At 41.4% G+C, this 10,001-nt stretch overlaps 1 long non-coding RNA gene across 4 annotated transcripts; it reads right to left on the bottom strand.

Moving 5' to 3' along the window:
* Positions 1-2,149: 2,149 nt before the first annotated feature.
* On the bottom strand, positions 2,150-7,621 carry LOC128402851 (uncharacterized). 4 transcript variants are annotated; one of them, XR_008327790.1, is made up of 4 exons: positions 6,853-7,621; positions 6,402-6,521; positions 3,739-3,820; positions 2,150-2,773 (listed from the first exon to the last, which is right to left on the bottom strand). It is a non-coding gene; the product is annotated as an uncharacterized LOC128402851 (long non-coding RNA). The 4 variants fall into 4 exon arrangements; XR_008327791.1 differs by having other exon boundaries at positions 6,386-6,521; XR_008327792.1 differs by having other exon boundaries at positions 2,150-3,820.
* Positions 7,622-10,001: the final 2,380 nt, after the last annotated feature.

Consider the following 10,001-nt stretch of genomic DNA (forward strand, 5'->3'; position numbering starts at 1 on the left):
TGACAACATCTAGAGGGTCACAGCTTCCCTACACCTAACTTAGGATGTGAAAGACTCTCAAATGCACACAAGACAAAGGCATGTGGTGGGAGCTCAAAATATCACACGATGGAGTTTTTGGACAGAACGTCCCATCCCTTGTGCTGAAATCAGGAACCACCACACGAGGTCTGCTATCATGAAGTCTGTACTGGAACCAGTTTTGAAGCTGCTGTCAAGTATTCCTTTGTGTGTGCTTGATCATGGCTCCCCTAACGGTCAGTTGACTGGCAGAGAGCAGCATTTCATTTTCTCTGAAACCAGCTTCCTTGCACTGGCAGATATTAGAAAAGATGTAGGAGGGAGGGAGAGAAGGAGGGAGGGCATGGAGAATGACATCTTGTCCATTTTTAGTTGTGCCAACATTCCGTTGTGTTTGAATGCCTGACAAGCTGGCGACAGAGGGAGATTTTTATCAGGTAAGTTATTACAGAGAACTGTCAGGTGAGTATGTGTGTGGTTGCTTTTTGGGTAGTTTGTTTTTCTCAAAACATAGTGAAAGTTTCCAAATCATTGCTACCAAAATGGAAGGAGGTGGAAAGGCTGCTTGTTCAAAGGGCTTTTGTTGTGCTATATATGCCATTATTTAAAATTTATTGCAAATGTGATGTGCTTTAGAAAGTTAGGTACATTAGCATTTCTCCTTTTTTAATAACCTGTGTGGGGCAACAGATTCATAAACTATATGAGATGGAGGACATTATGTGCCACTTAACAAGCTATTGAACACTCTCATCCAAATTCCCTGGGGGCCTTCCAAATTTCCCAAGGTTTGAGTAATTGGATGGTTAAATAAGCAATAAATAATCCTTTATTTACTTGGCTATATATTAACTTTGGGCTACAGTGAGAAGAGAATAGGAAGAGCAGTGAGAATTTGAACTTTCAATGCCTGTGTATAATGGAGCACAGGTCCAAACTACCCAGCCAGCCTGAGATAAGGCCTCACAAGCCTGGGCAGGAGAAAAACTCAGGTAGCTTCCCTTTCACATTGCAACATGGTGGACTACCTTCTCTCAGCCATGAGGCAGCTACTGGGTTTTTCCCTTGCAGGAAGAGAGGGGAGGGTCTACCAGCAGCCAATAGGTAGCTGGAATTCCAAGGACAACGTTTGGGCTTCCTTCCCATATAGTTGTATTGCTTGTTGAACTCTAACTATAATATCATCGTCATTTCATTTTATTATTTAAATTGAATTACTATGACTTTTTATTATTGCTTTTTTGATAAAAGGAAATTGCTTTGGAGGTCAGCTAGTGATGGAAAGTGGTATTCAACAGTTTTAAAGAAATAAATATGAGGGAGGATGAGGAACTTGTTTGACTACATTCTAAGGGGAGACCAGGTAGCCTGAGTCATCTGATGAGTTATGACTCACTCTGCAGATTCCGCTCCCCCTATGAGAATGCCGGTTCAAGTCTGAGTTTAAACGTAATTGGGAGAACTGAAACAAAGAAACAAATTTATGCAATCATATTTCCCGCCCCCCCCCATTCCTAGCCTGAGAGGGCTCCACCCTGGATATCATAGTGTTAGAGCCATCACAGTACCCCAAACATTCCATGTAGGTGCTACGATACGAGGAGAAGGAAAGATGGCTCTTTTAGAATTGGAAAGAAGATTATTAGCTTCACCATTATTTATAAGAAACCACATTTTTGATGAATGTACTAAACTCATCTGGAAAACCAGATGAGAGGGTAACAGAAATATTCGTGCAGAGACCATTTGTATGTGACCTCAATATTACATGAAATTGCAGTGGTACCTTGGGTTAAGAACTTAATTCGTTCCGGAGGTCTGTCCTTAACCTGAAACCGTTCTTAACCTGAGGTACCACTTTAGCTGATGGGGCCTCCTGCTGCCGCATGATTTCTGTTCTCATCCTGAGATACTACTTCCGGGTTAGAGGAGTTTGTAACCTGAAGTGTCTGTAACCCGAGGTACCACTGTATTAATACTTTCCAAACAATAAACATGTATCAATTTGCATCTTTAAGTGAAAATATCCATAGGGTTTACCCTTTTGATTAGCCTAGTTTAATGTCTCAAATAAAATGGCTTAATAATGTAAAGAGCATGTTGCACACCTGATTTGCAGATCTAAGGTTTGCACAGAATGTTAAATTGGATCCATGCAAAAGCCATACAAATAGTGACATACTCACCAGGGAACTGCATGCCCCATTACTCTGCATCTATGACACACGCTCAGTTATATAGATGTGTGATTATTTTACCTTGGACTTAGCCATTGGCTTCCGGAAAGTAGAGAGACATCCAAAGGGTTGTCCAAAGATTCCTTGTCTCGTTCCGTGAGTTCAGCATGACGCCTTTCAGTCTCCGCAATTCCCCCTGCACTTTTCAAAGGCTAATGGATTTGATTTTGGCAGATATTCAGTGGGCCACATGTTGGGTTTATCTGGATGATGTGATTGTTATTGGGAGAACTTTCCAGGAACATTTAAATTGCCTGGAGGATGTGTTTAACTGGCTTTCAGCAGGCTGGTTTTGAAAGCACAAGGCCATCCAACTGTGACTTGTTATAGTCCCAGGTGCAAGGCCCCAGCCACATCATTTCTTCACAAGGGCGTCTTCCCAGATCCTGCCAAGATCAATACCATTAATAAACACATGGCCCACACCGCCAATGGCGGCAACGGAGACAGGCTTTCGGAAGCTTACTCTGTGCATCTGAGTTCTGGTTTTGCTTTGGCTGATGCATTTATATGCCCTTGCCAGAAAGAAAGAAAGAAAGAAAGAAAGAAAGAAAGAAAGAAAGAAAGAAAGCTAGTCATTCAGGAAAATTTCAGTGTGTTCTACCATACAGCATAAAGTTTCGAATATGGCTTTCTGGGCCAAATTGTGGCAACTGACACAAATTCATTTCGTTTGCACCATTCGCCATGGTCTGTGCTTTTGATAACATTTGGAATAGTTTATCAAGAACAAATGGAGAGAAGGAAAATATGGAAGGGCAGCAGGACCCATAACTCAGAGCAGAGCCACACCATACATTGAAAGCACATCCTGTGCACATTTAAAGCACCTGACTTCCCTTGCAAGAACCTTGGGAGCTGTAGTTTTCTTCTCACAGGGCTATGATTCCCAGCATTCTTAACAAACTACCATTCCCAGGATTCAGGGTGGGGTGGAGGAATAAGATACAGTACTTTAAATGTGTGGTGCTGATCTGCTCAATGTGCAGATGTAGATGTAGGAAGCATCAGGTTCAGGCCCTAACATCTCAATTTAAAAGGGTCTCAAGTAGCAGAACTGGGGGAAACCGCTAACATAAAATAAAAATAAGAATGACTGTGAAGAAATTTACATCTCAACTGTTCAGCAGTCTCATAGCTATTGTACACATTCTAAAACGCCCTGATGATGGAGAGTCTCTTTGGTTGGCTTGAAATGCATTGGATACTCTTGCTACGTTATTCATTAAAAACTTAGGGCTCGCCCATACTTCTCTAGAAACTTCTCTAGTAGTTTTCTGCTTGCCCCCTGCTTTTTAGGCACAGGTCTGAGTGGTATTCCCTTTGCCTCACCACTTTCCCCAGAAAAACCTATGATTTAATAGGTTTAACTCAACTGCAGCTTGTTCCAATTCAGAGCTAGTTTTCCCAGAGAAAAGCAGTGGGGCAAATGTTGGTTTACATAAATTGGTTACATATATTGCAAGCATGGGATCAGTACCTCTGTCTTTGACAGCATGGTGGTGCAGCCCTCTTTGCTCCTTACGATACTGTGGGTGCTTGAGAAAATGTAGGCTAATCATCTAAAATGCACATGAAAATATATATTGAAATGGATGTACTAATTCTTTTCTACAAAGCTGAATTAAGAAGAGGGCTGAATTTTAAGGTTTTCCAGATTTTTATGATGACCTCATTATTTAAATTTAAAAAGATAGGAAATAAGTGCTACTGGCTTTTAATGACTATTTTGCATCAAAATAAAAAAAATCCTTCCAGTAGCACCTTAGAGACCAACTAAATTTGTTATTGGTATGAGCTTTTGTGTGCAAGGTATCTGAAGAAGTGTGCATGCACACAAAAGCTCATACCAATAACAAACTTAGTTGGTCTCTAAGGTGATACTGGAAGGAATTTTTTTATTTTGTTTTGACTACGGCAGACCAACACAGCTACCTACCTGTATCTTGCATCAGTTCAGCAAGAGAGGTCAACAGGTATAAGCAGACTCCTGTATGCATTGCTGATGAGAATGGGAATGTGTATATGGATCTGAAGCAGTCATGATGCCCAAACTCTTAATTATGGCATTCTGAATACCAATCTGCCTGGCTCAGAAGCAATACGAACTGAAATTATTCCCTTCAAAGCTCATCTGTGGCTTGGAATGGAGAAGAGATTTTTCACGTATGCAAAACACAGATTTTTGATATGGATATTTTTAGTCCAAGTCCTGGACACCAATCACACAAGGATGGGCAACTTGCTGCACCAGGTGTGGGCAAGGGGTGGGTATCCTGAAGTAGCTGAAAACCAAAAATTAAACTGGATCCTCCTTTCCCTTTGGTAGCATGGTTGCAGGTATTGAGAGTGAGGGGACAAAGCCTGAGCTTTCTGAAACCCCTTTATTTTCTGACACGGCAGCAGAAAGGACTATGCCTGCCAGAGTTCTCCCAGCCATTTAAAACAGAAGAATCCTGCTCCTTACACTGAATTCAACAACTTTGAACTTGGTGCAAGAATCATCCTCTGTTAAGGGGATGTTTTGAGCCCTATAATCAAGGCAGGCCACCCTCTGCAGGGATGGCATTATTTTCTTCTCCAAGAGCAGTGGTTTCAAGCTTATCTCTGCGGTTCTCCTGGGACCATATGGATCCAGCACACTTTCAGAGCCAACAAAGCAATGGTTTTGCATATGCCCTATTATTTCCATGCTGGGTTCTTTTCCTATTCAAGTGTGCCAGGGGGAAATAACGTAAATAAAAACCCACATAAATATACCCAAATATACCCAGCGTCCAACTACTATCAAATGTTAAAAGATGTGGGGCTAGGAGAGAATCATTGCAGCCTCATCAGTAGGGTCATTCTGTCCTTTGCAAACCACTTAGAGGTTTTATTTATAGTGAAGCGCTGTACAAATTCTGTTAAACTAATAAAATTAATTCTGAACGTTCAGGCTGTTTCTTCCCTTCTGACCTTTATTCTTTAGAAATCTGTTCTTTAAAGTGGCAGTTCAAGCAAGCCAACTGATTTCATATTGACTCCAAAGGACTTCCTTCCCACTCCTCCCCCCCCCCATGCCCCACGCCACTGGCTTTATAGATATTGACTTCAGATTAAAAAAGACTAGTAGCAAATTATATAGTTCATGCAGTCTGCATGCAGCAGGATTTTCTGGAAAAGCTGGCTCCAGCGAGTCTGGCACTCCGTATCATTAGAAATATTTAAAGCCACTCTTTGGAGCCACGCAGATGGCAATGAACTTATCTGGAACTGCCTTAACTCTGTCGAGGCAGCTGGTGTCTTGAACACTGCGAGCTCAGACAGTTGTGGCAAAAGGGCCATTGCTTTCGTGATGTTTCCCTTTTCAAATATCAAGCTTTGAGGTTGGCATTTAAAGAGAGAGAGCCTAGGATGTTGCTTCTTTAAATTATATGATTTGGGGATCAATGAGGGTGAACAACAAATGAATCATCTCGGGAACAGTTCAAAAAGAAATAAAAAAGAAATCACAAACTGATTTGGGAATGTGGATCAATGAAACATGAGAAATTGAGAGAAACCAAAGATAACAGGTTTGCACATCCCTAGGTCTGAGTTATATGAAGGAGTGCAGGCCCGCCCACACATTAATATCACCCCTCTTTGTTTGCTCTGCAGCCTGATCAGCAGAACTGCTGGGGAGAAGGCCTTTTTTGTGGTGGCCCCATGACTATGGAATTCATTGTCTACTGACCTCTGGAAAGCTACCACATACCAGCCCTTTAGAAGATCCTTATAGACATATTTATTGTTTCAGGTGATCTGTGCATGAAGAATATTTCCTTCTTTGTATTTCTTTTAGCTAATAATTCAGGGCTGGGTGTGAGCTTTTCAGTATTGTTGCCTTATTAATGCTGTTGATGTTGTACAGAAACTGTTCTGTTTTGTATGTTTATTCCATTAATTTTATTCTATTTTTCATTTTACCATTGTTGAAGCTGTAATTTTATATTGTTATTATGCAAGCCACCATGACAGAGTTGTCTACTGAAAGCCTGTATACACACACACACACACACACACACACACACACACACACACGTAAATAAGTAACTAAATCAGTGTACATATAAATCTAAGCTTAATGGCACAGGTAATCTGACCTGCAACTCTGCTCACCCATACTGTGGCTGGTCTGAAACAGGAATGGGGAAATTGTATACATGGACTGCCAGATGTTGTTGGACAGGCTGAAGCTGATGGAGACCCACAACATGCGTAGGGCCACAGGTTCCTCATCTGCAACCCAAAAAGGGAGGAGATGGAGAGAGATGATTGCCTGGATCTGATGCTTTTCTAGGCTGCAGTCCTTTGCACCCTTCCCTGGAGTAAGTCCCACTAAATTTAGTTGCACTTAGTTCTACTAAGTAGACGTGAATAGAATTCCACTATTACTTAGACATTTCTATCCCACTTTTTATATATATACATTCATATTAGCTTACAAAACAGACTTCAAAAACAATTAATTACAGTAATAGGCAATTCAAACATCATGAAAACAAAAGGGTTGTGCAATACAAACAGGTTAAGACAAGGAAACCAGGAAATAAATTGGCTTTTTATATACCTATCTCAAGGCATTCTGTGCCTCTTTATTGACTCAGGCGATTCAGTCTCACACCTATGACTACTGCCTTCAGTTAAGCTCCCCAAACAAAACCATACACAAAGCCTCCTTCTCTCTCTCTCTCTCTCTCACACACACACACACACACACAAACACACCACCCCTTTCCTAAACTTGCTAATATTCTAAGGAATAACTACTAAGAAATGAATCACAGGATGACCCGGATATGCAGTGATCTCAAATCTACTGCTGGGTTCATATATATTGATGTTTGCAGCCTCTCTCATGGGCAACAACAGCCCAGAGACTTGAACGCATAGCCACAGTTACTTGCACTCCCCAAACCACACCCTGGAAACAACAGCTCTGCCATCAACATGGATCTCATCATGGCATCTCCTGTCATCCAACCCAATTTGTGTTCCTTTCTCTGAACATATAAAGTCTTTGCAGAACTTTGCTGTTAGAGGAATTGGACATGGAGGAAGGGGTTAATTTCCTTCATGATCACAAATCATCTGTGTATGAGATGGGCTAATGTGGAACTTATTTCTAAGTTAAACAAGCATGGGCTACAATCCTAGGCATGCTTACTGGTGGGGTAAGCCCCTCTGAACTCAACGGGACTCACTTCTTGAGTAAGTATGCTTAGATCCATACTGTACATCAGCTTGGGTAGTTGGGAGCCAAACTTGTGTGGTTGTGGGTCTGTTCTTTGTTTGTATTTTACACTTGGAGGCTATTGTCACACTTTTTCTTATAGAATGTTTTTTATTTCAGTATGATTTCTGTTGGAAATGCCCTTTTTTTTAAATGCACACCACATCTAAACGACTATAATACAAACCCAGCTGTCCTTGTTACTTGCGTTAATATAGTTCCATTTTATATGGTGATGGGCTTTGCCTAAGGGCTGGGCTGCATGGCTCCGAATTCCCTGTTTGTCAGCATTTTGCAAATACGACATTTTCCATGGCAGAGTGTAAGGAATTTCATAAATTTGCTGAATGGATAAAGTAAGTGCGATGCAAAACAGTTCTGGGGACATGACAACAATCTTGCACTGATCTAGTTATGATTGCTATTACAAATAATATTTTATTTCTTGGACACTGCCTATGTGCAAAGGGCCAGGCGCTCTTTTTCAGCTTCACCCCTCACACATTCATTCTGCATGTGGAACGAAAGGGCTCCTATTTCTATCTCTTCAAACCCTTGATTCAATAAGTGACCACCATCCTTATAGCAGCATCAAAGCCTATCCTGCATGCATGTATTGCGGGCAGCTCAGGGGTGGGCCAGCCTATTTTACCACCTGAGGCAAAATGGGTAAGTGCTGACCTGTGTCCCTGCTAAAGCCCCACTTACCTAGCTTGTGTAGTGGTGACTTCAGGGTTCCAGCATGATCTTGCAAGAGTCCCATGAGAACCTGCAAGATCCCCCCAAAATTTCACAAGATTCCGTGCGGCTATTGTGCTATCCCACCACAACCCAGAAACTGCTACTTCTTTGCCTTGCTTCTCCAGTGGTGGTGCCCATAGCTGCGACCCCCTGGATTCTGCTGCCTGAGGCAGCTGCCTCAGTCTGCCTCATGAGTGGACCAGCTCCTCTGCTACCAGTACCTCATTTCAAACTTAACAAGTATCCAGCCTGAGGCCTGTGGTTTCTACAAGACTACTTCCTCTGTAATCTTGGGGAAAGAGACAGCAGGGGAGGCACACAATGGAAGGCTAAAAACAGGGCCATTCCAAATCATACCTGAACTTCAGAGAATTCTGGACTCAAGTAGAGAGGGGTACGGGGGTCCCAACCATCCACCTAAACCCCCAGCACCATCACTGCTAGTGTCACTTCTATGGATGACAAGAAGGCCTCCAACTAGCAAAGGAAAAATGAATTTGCTTTGACCTAAGACTTGGCTAGAGGGGTGGGGAAGCAAGCTGCAAAAGCCATATATGTTTTTATTTTATTTTATTTAAAAAATAATTCTTTCTTCTTCTACCATAGAAAAATTAAAAAGAAAAGTAAAACCCTTAGCTCTTGCAAAACCTGGTCAGAATTCGCAACCCGAATTAAGTCATTGAGAAACAGATGCCAGGCCTAGTTTTCCATCTCCAATATTCTGATGCTTCAACATCATTTTTAAGGAATACTTGACCTCAACCTATCAGGGATCACATATTGAAAGTCATGATGCCACAGTGCCACATAGACAATTAAATTAAAACTAATTATTTGTCATATTACATGGGGGTGGAGGAGGTTGAGACAACTATGCAGCCTTTGCAATAGCAGCATTGCCTGAATTGCTCTGCTGTACCTGGGGTACACCATGACAGCTTTCTTGCAGTGCAGTGTGCTGACCTTGGCAGTAGGATATGCTGCATTATAATGAAAAAGTTTGTGGCCTTCAGAGCTCTGCCCCTTCTGAGATATTCTCTCCAAAAAGAAGTCTCTTTCTGGAGGCATGAAAATGTTCATAAAAGTGAGCTTCCCTCACTTCTTGTCCACATTAGCAGATACTACAAAGTATCTCATTAGCAAATGCTTTTTTGCTGGTCTCTAACTGAACTAGAGAAAGCAAAGAAGACTCAGGCTGCTGCAATTCAATGCACATTTCATCTGGTTTTGTTTAGTTAAAGTCCAATGAAAGTGGTCATTAACTTGCCCAAATAGTAGAGAATAATTCAGAGTTTTGGGGCAGCCTTCTCTCTTATCTCCCTTCAGTTTCAGCTAGATGCTTAGTAAGAAAAGCATTGTGAATTCTTCTTTTTCCCTTTTTAATAGGTGTAGTTCTTATGCATTCCTTCCTTACTCTGATGAAAACTTCTGTGGAGCATTTCATGTTAATTCACCTGGATCTTCACAGCTCTGTAGGTGATCTGGGCAGATTTTACATGTGCATTTATGACACTGGAAGTCCAGAATCTTTGTTACACTTCAGTCTTGCCATTGTGCATTCAAGTACACATATGAATAGCGTATTTCTAGTAAACCACTTTCAATTCAAGCTTATTGCACATTTATCCAGAAGTTCAATAATGTATACTCAGGGAAGCATACAAAGATAAACTTGCCAAAAGAGGCTGTACCACATATTCACTTTCTTTTCTTTTCTTAAATAACCACAGTTTAATTAAAAAGAA

Source organism: Podarcis raffonei, chromosome 1 (assembly GCF_027172205.1).
Source record: "Podarcis raffonei isolate rPodRaf1 chromosome 1, rPodRaf1.pri, whole genome shotgun sequence".
Classification (NCBI taxonomy): domain Eukaryota; kingdom Metazoa; phylum Chordata; class Lepidosauria; order Squamata; family Lacertidae; genus Podarcis; species Podarcis raffonei.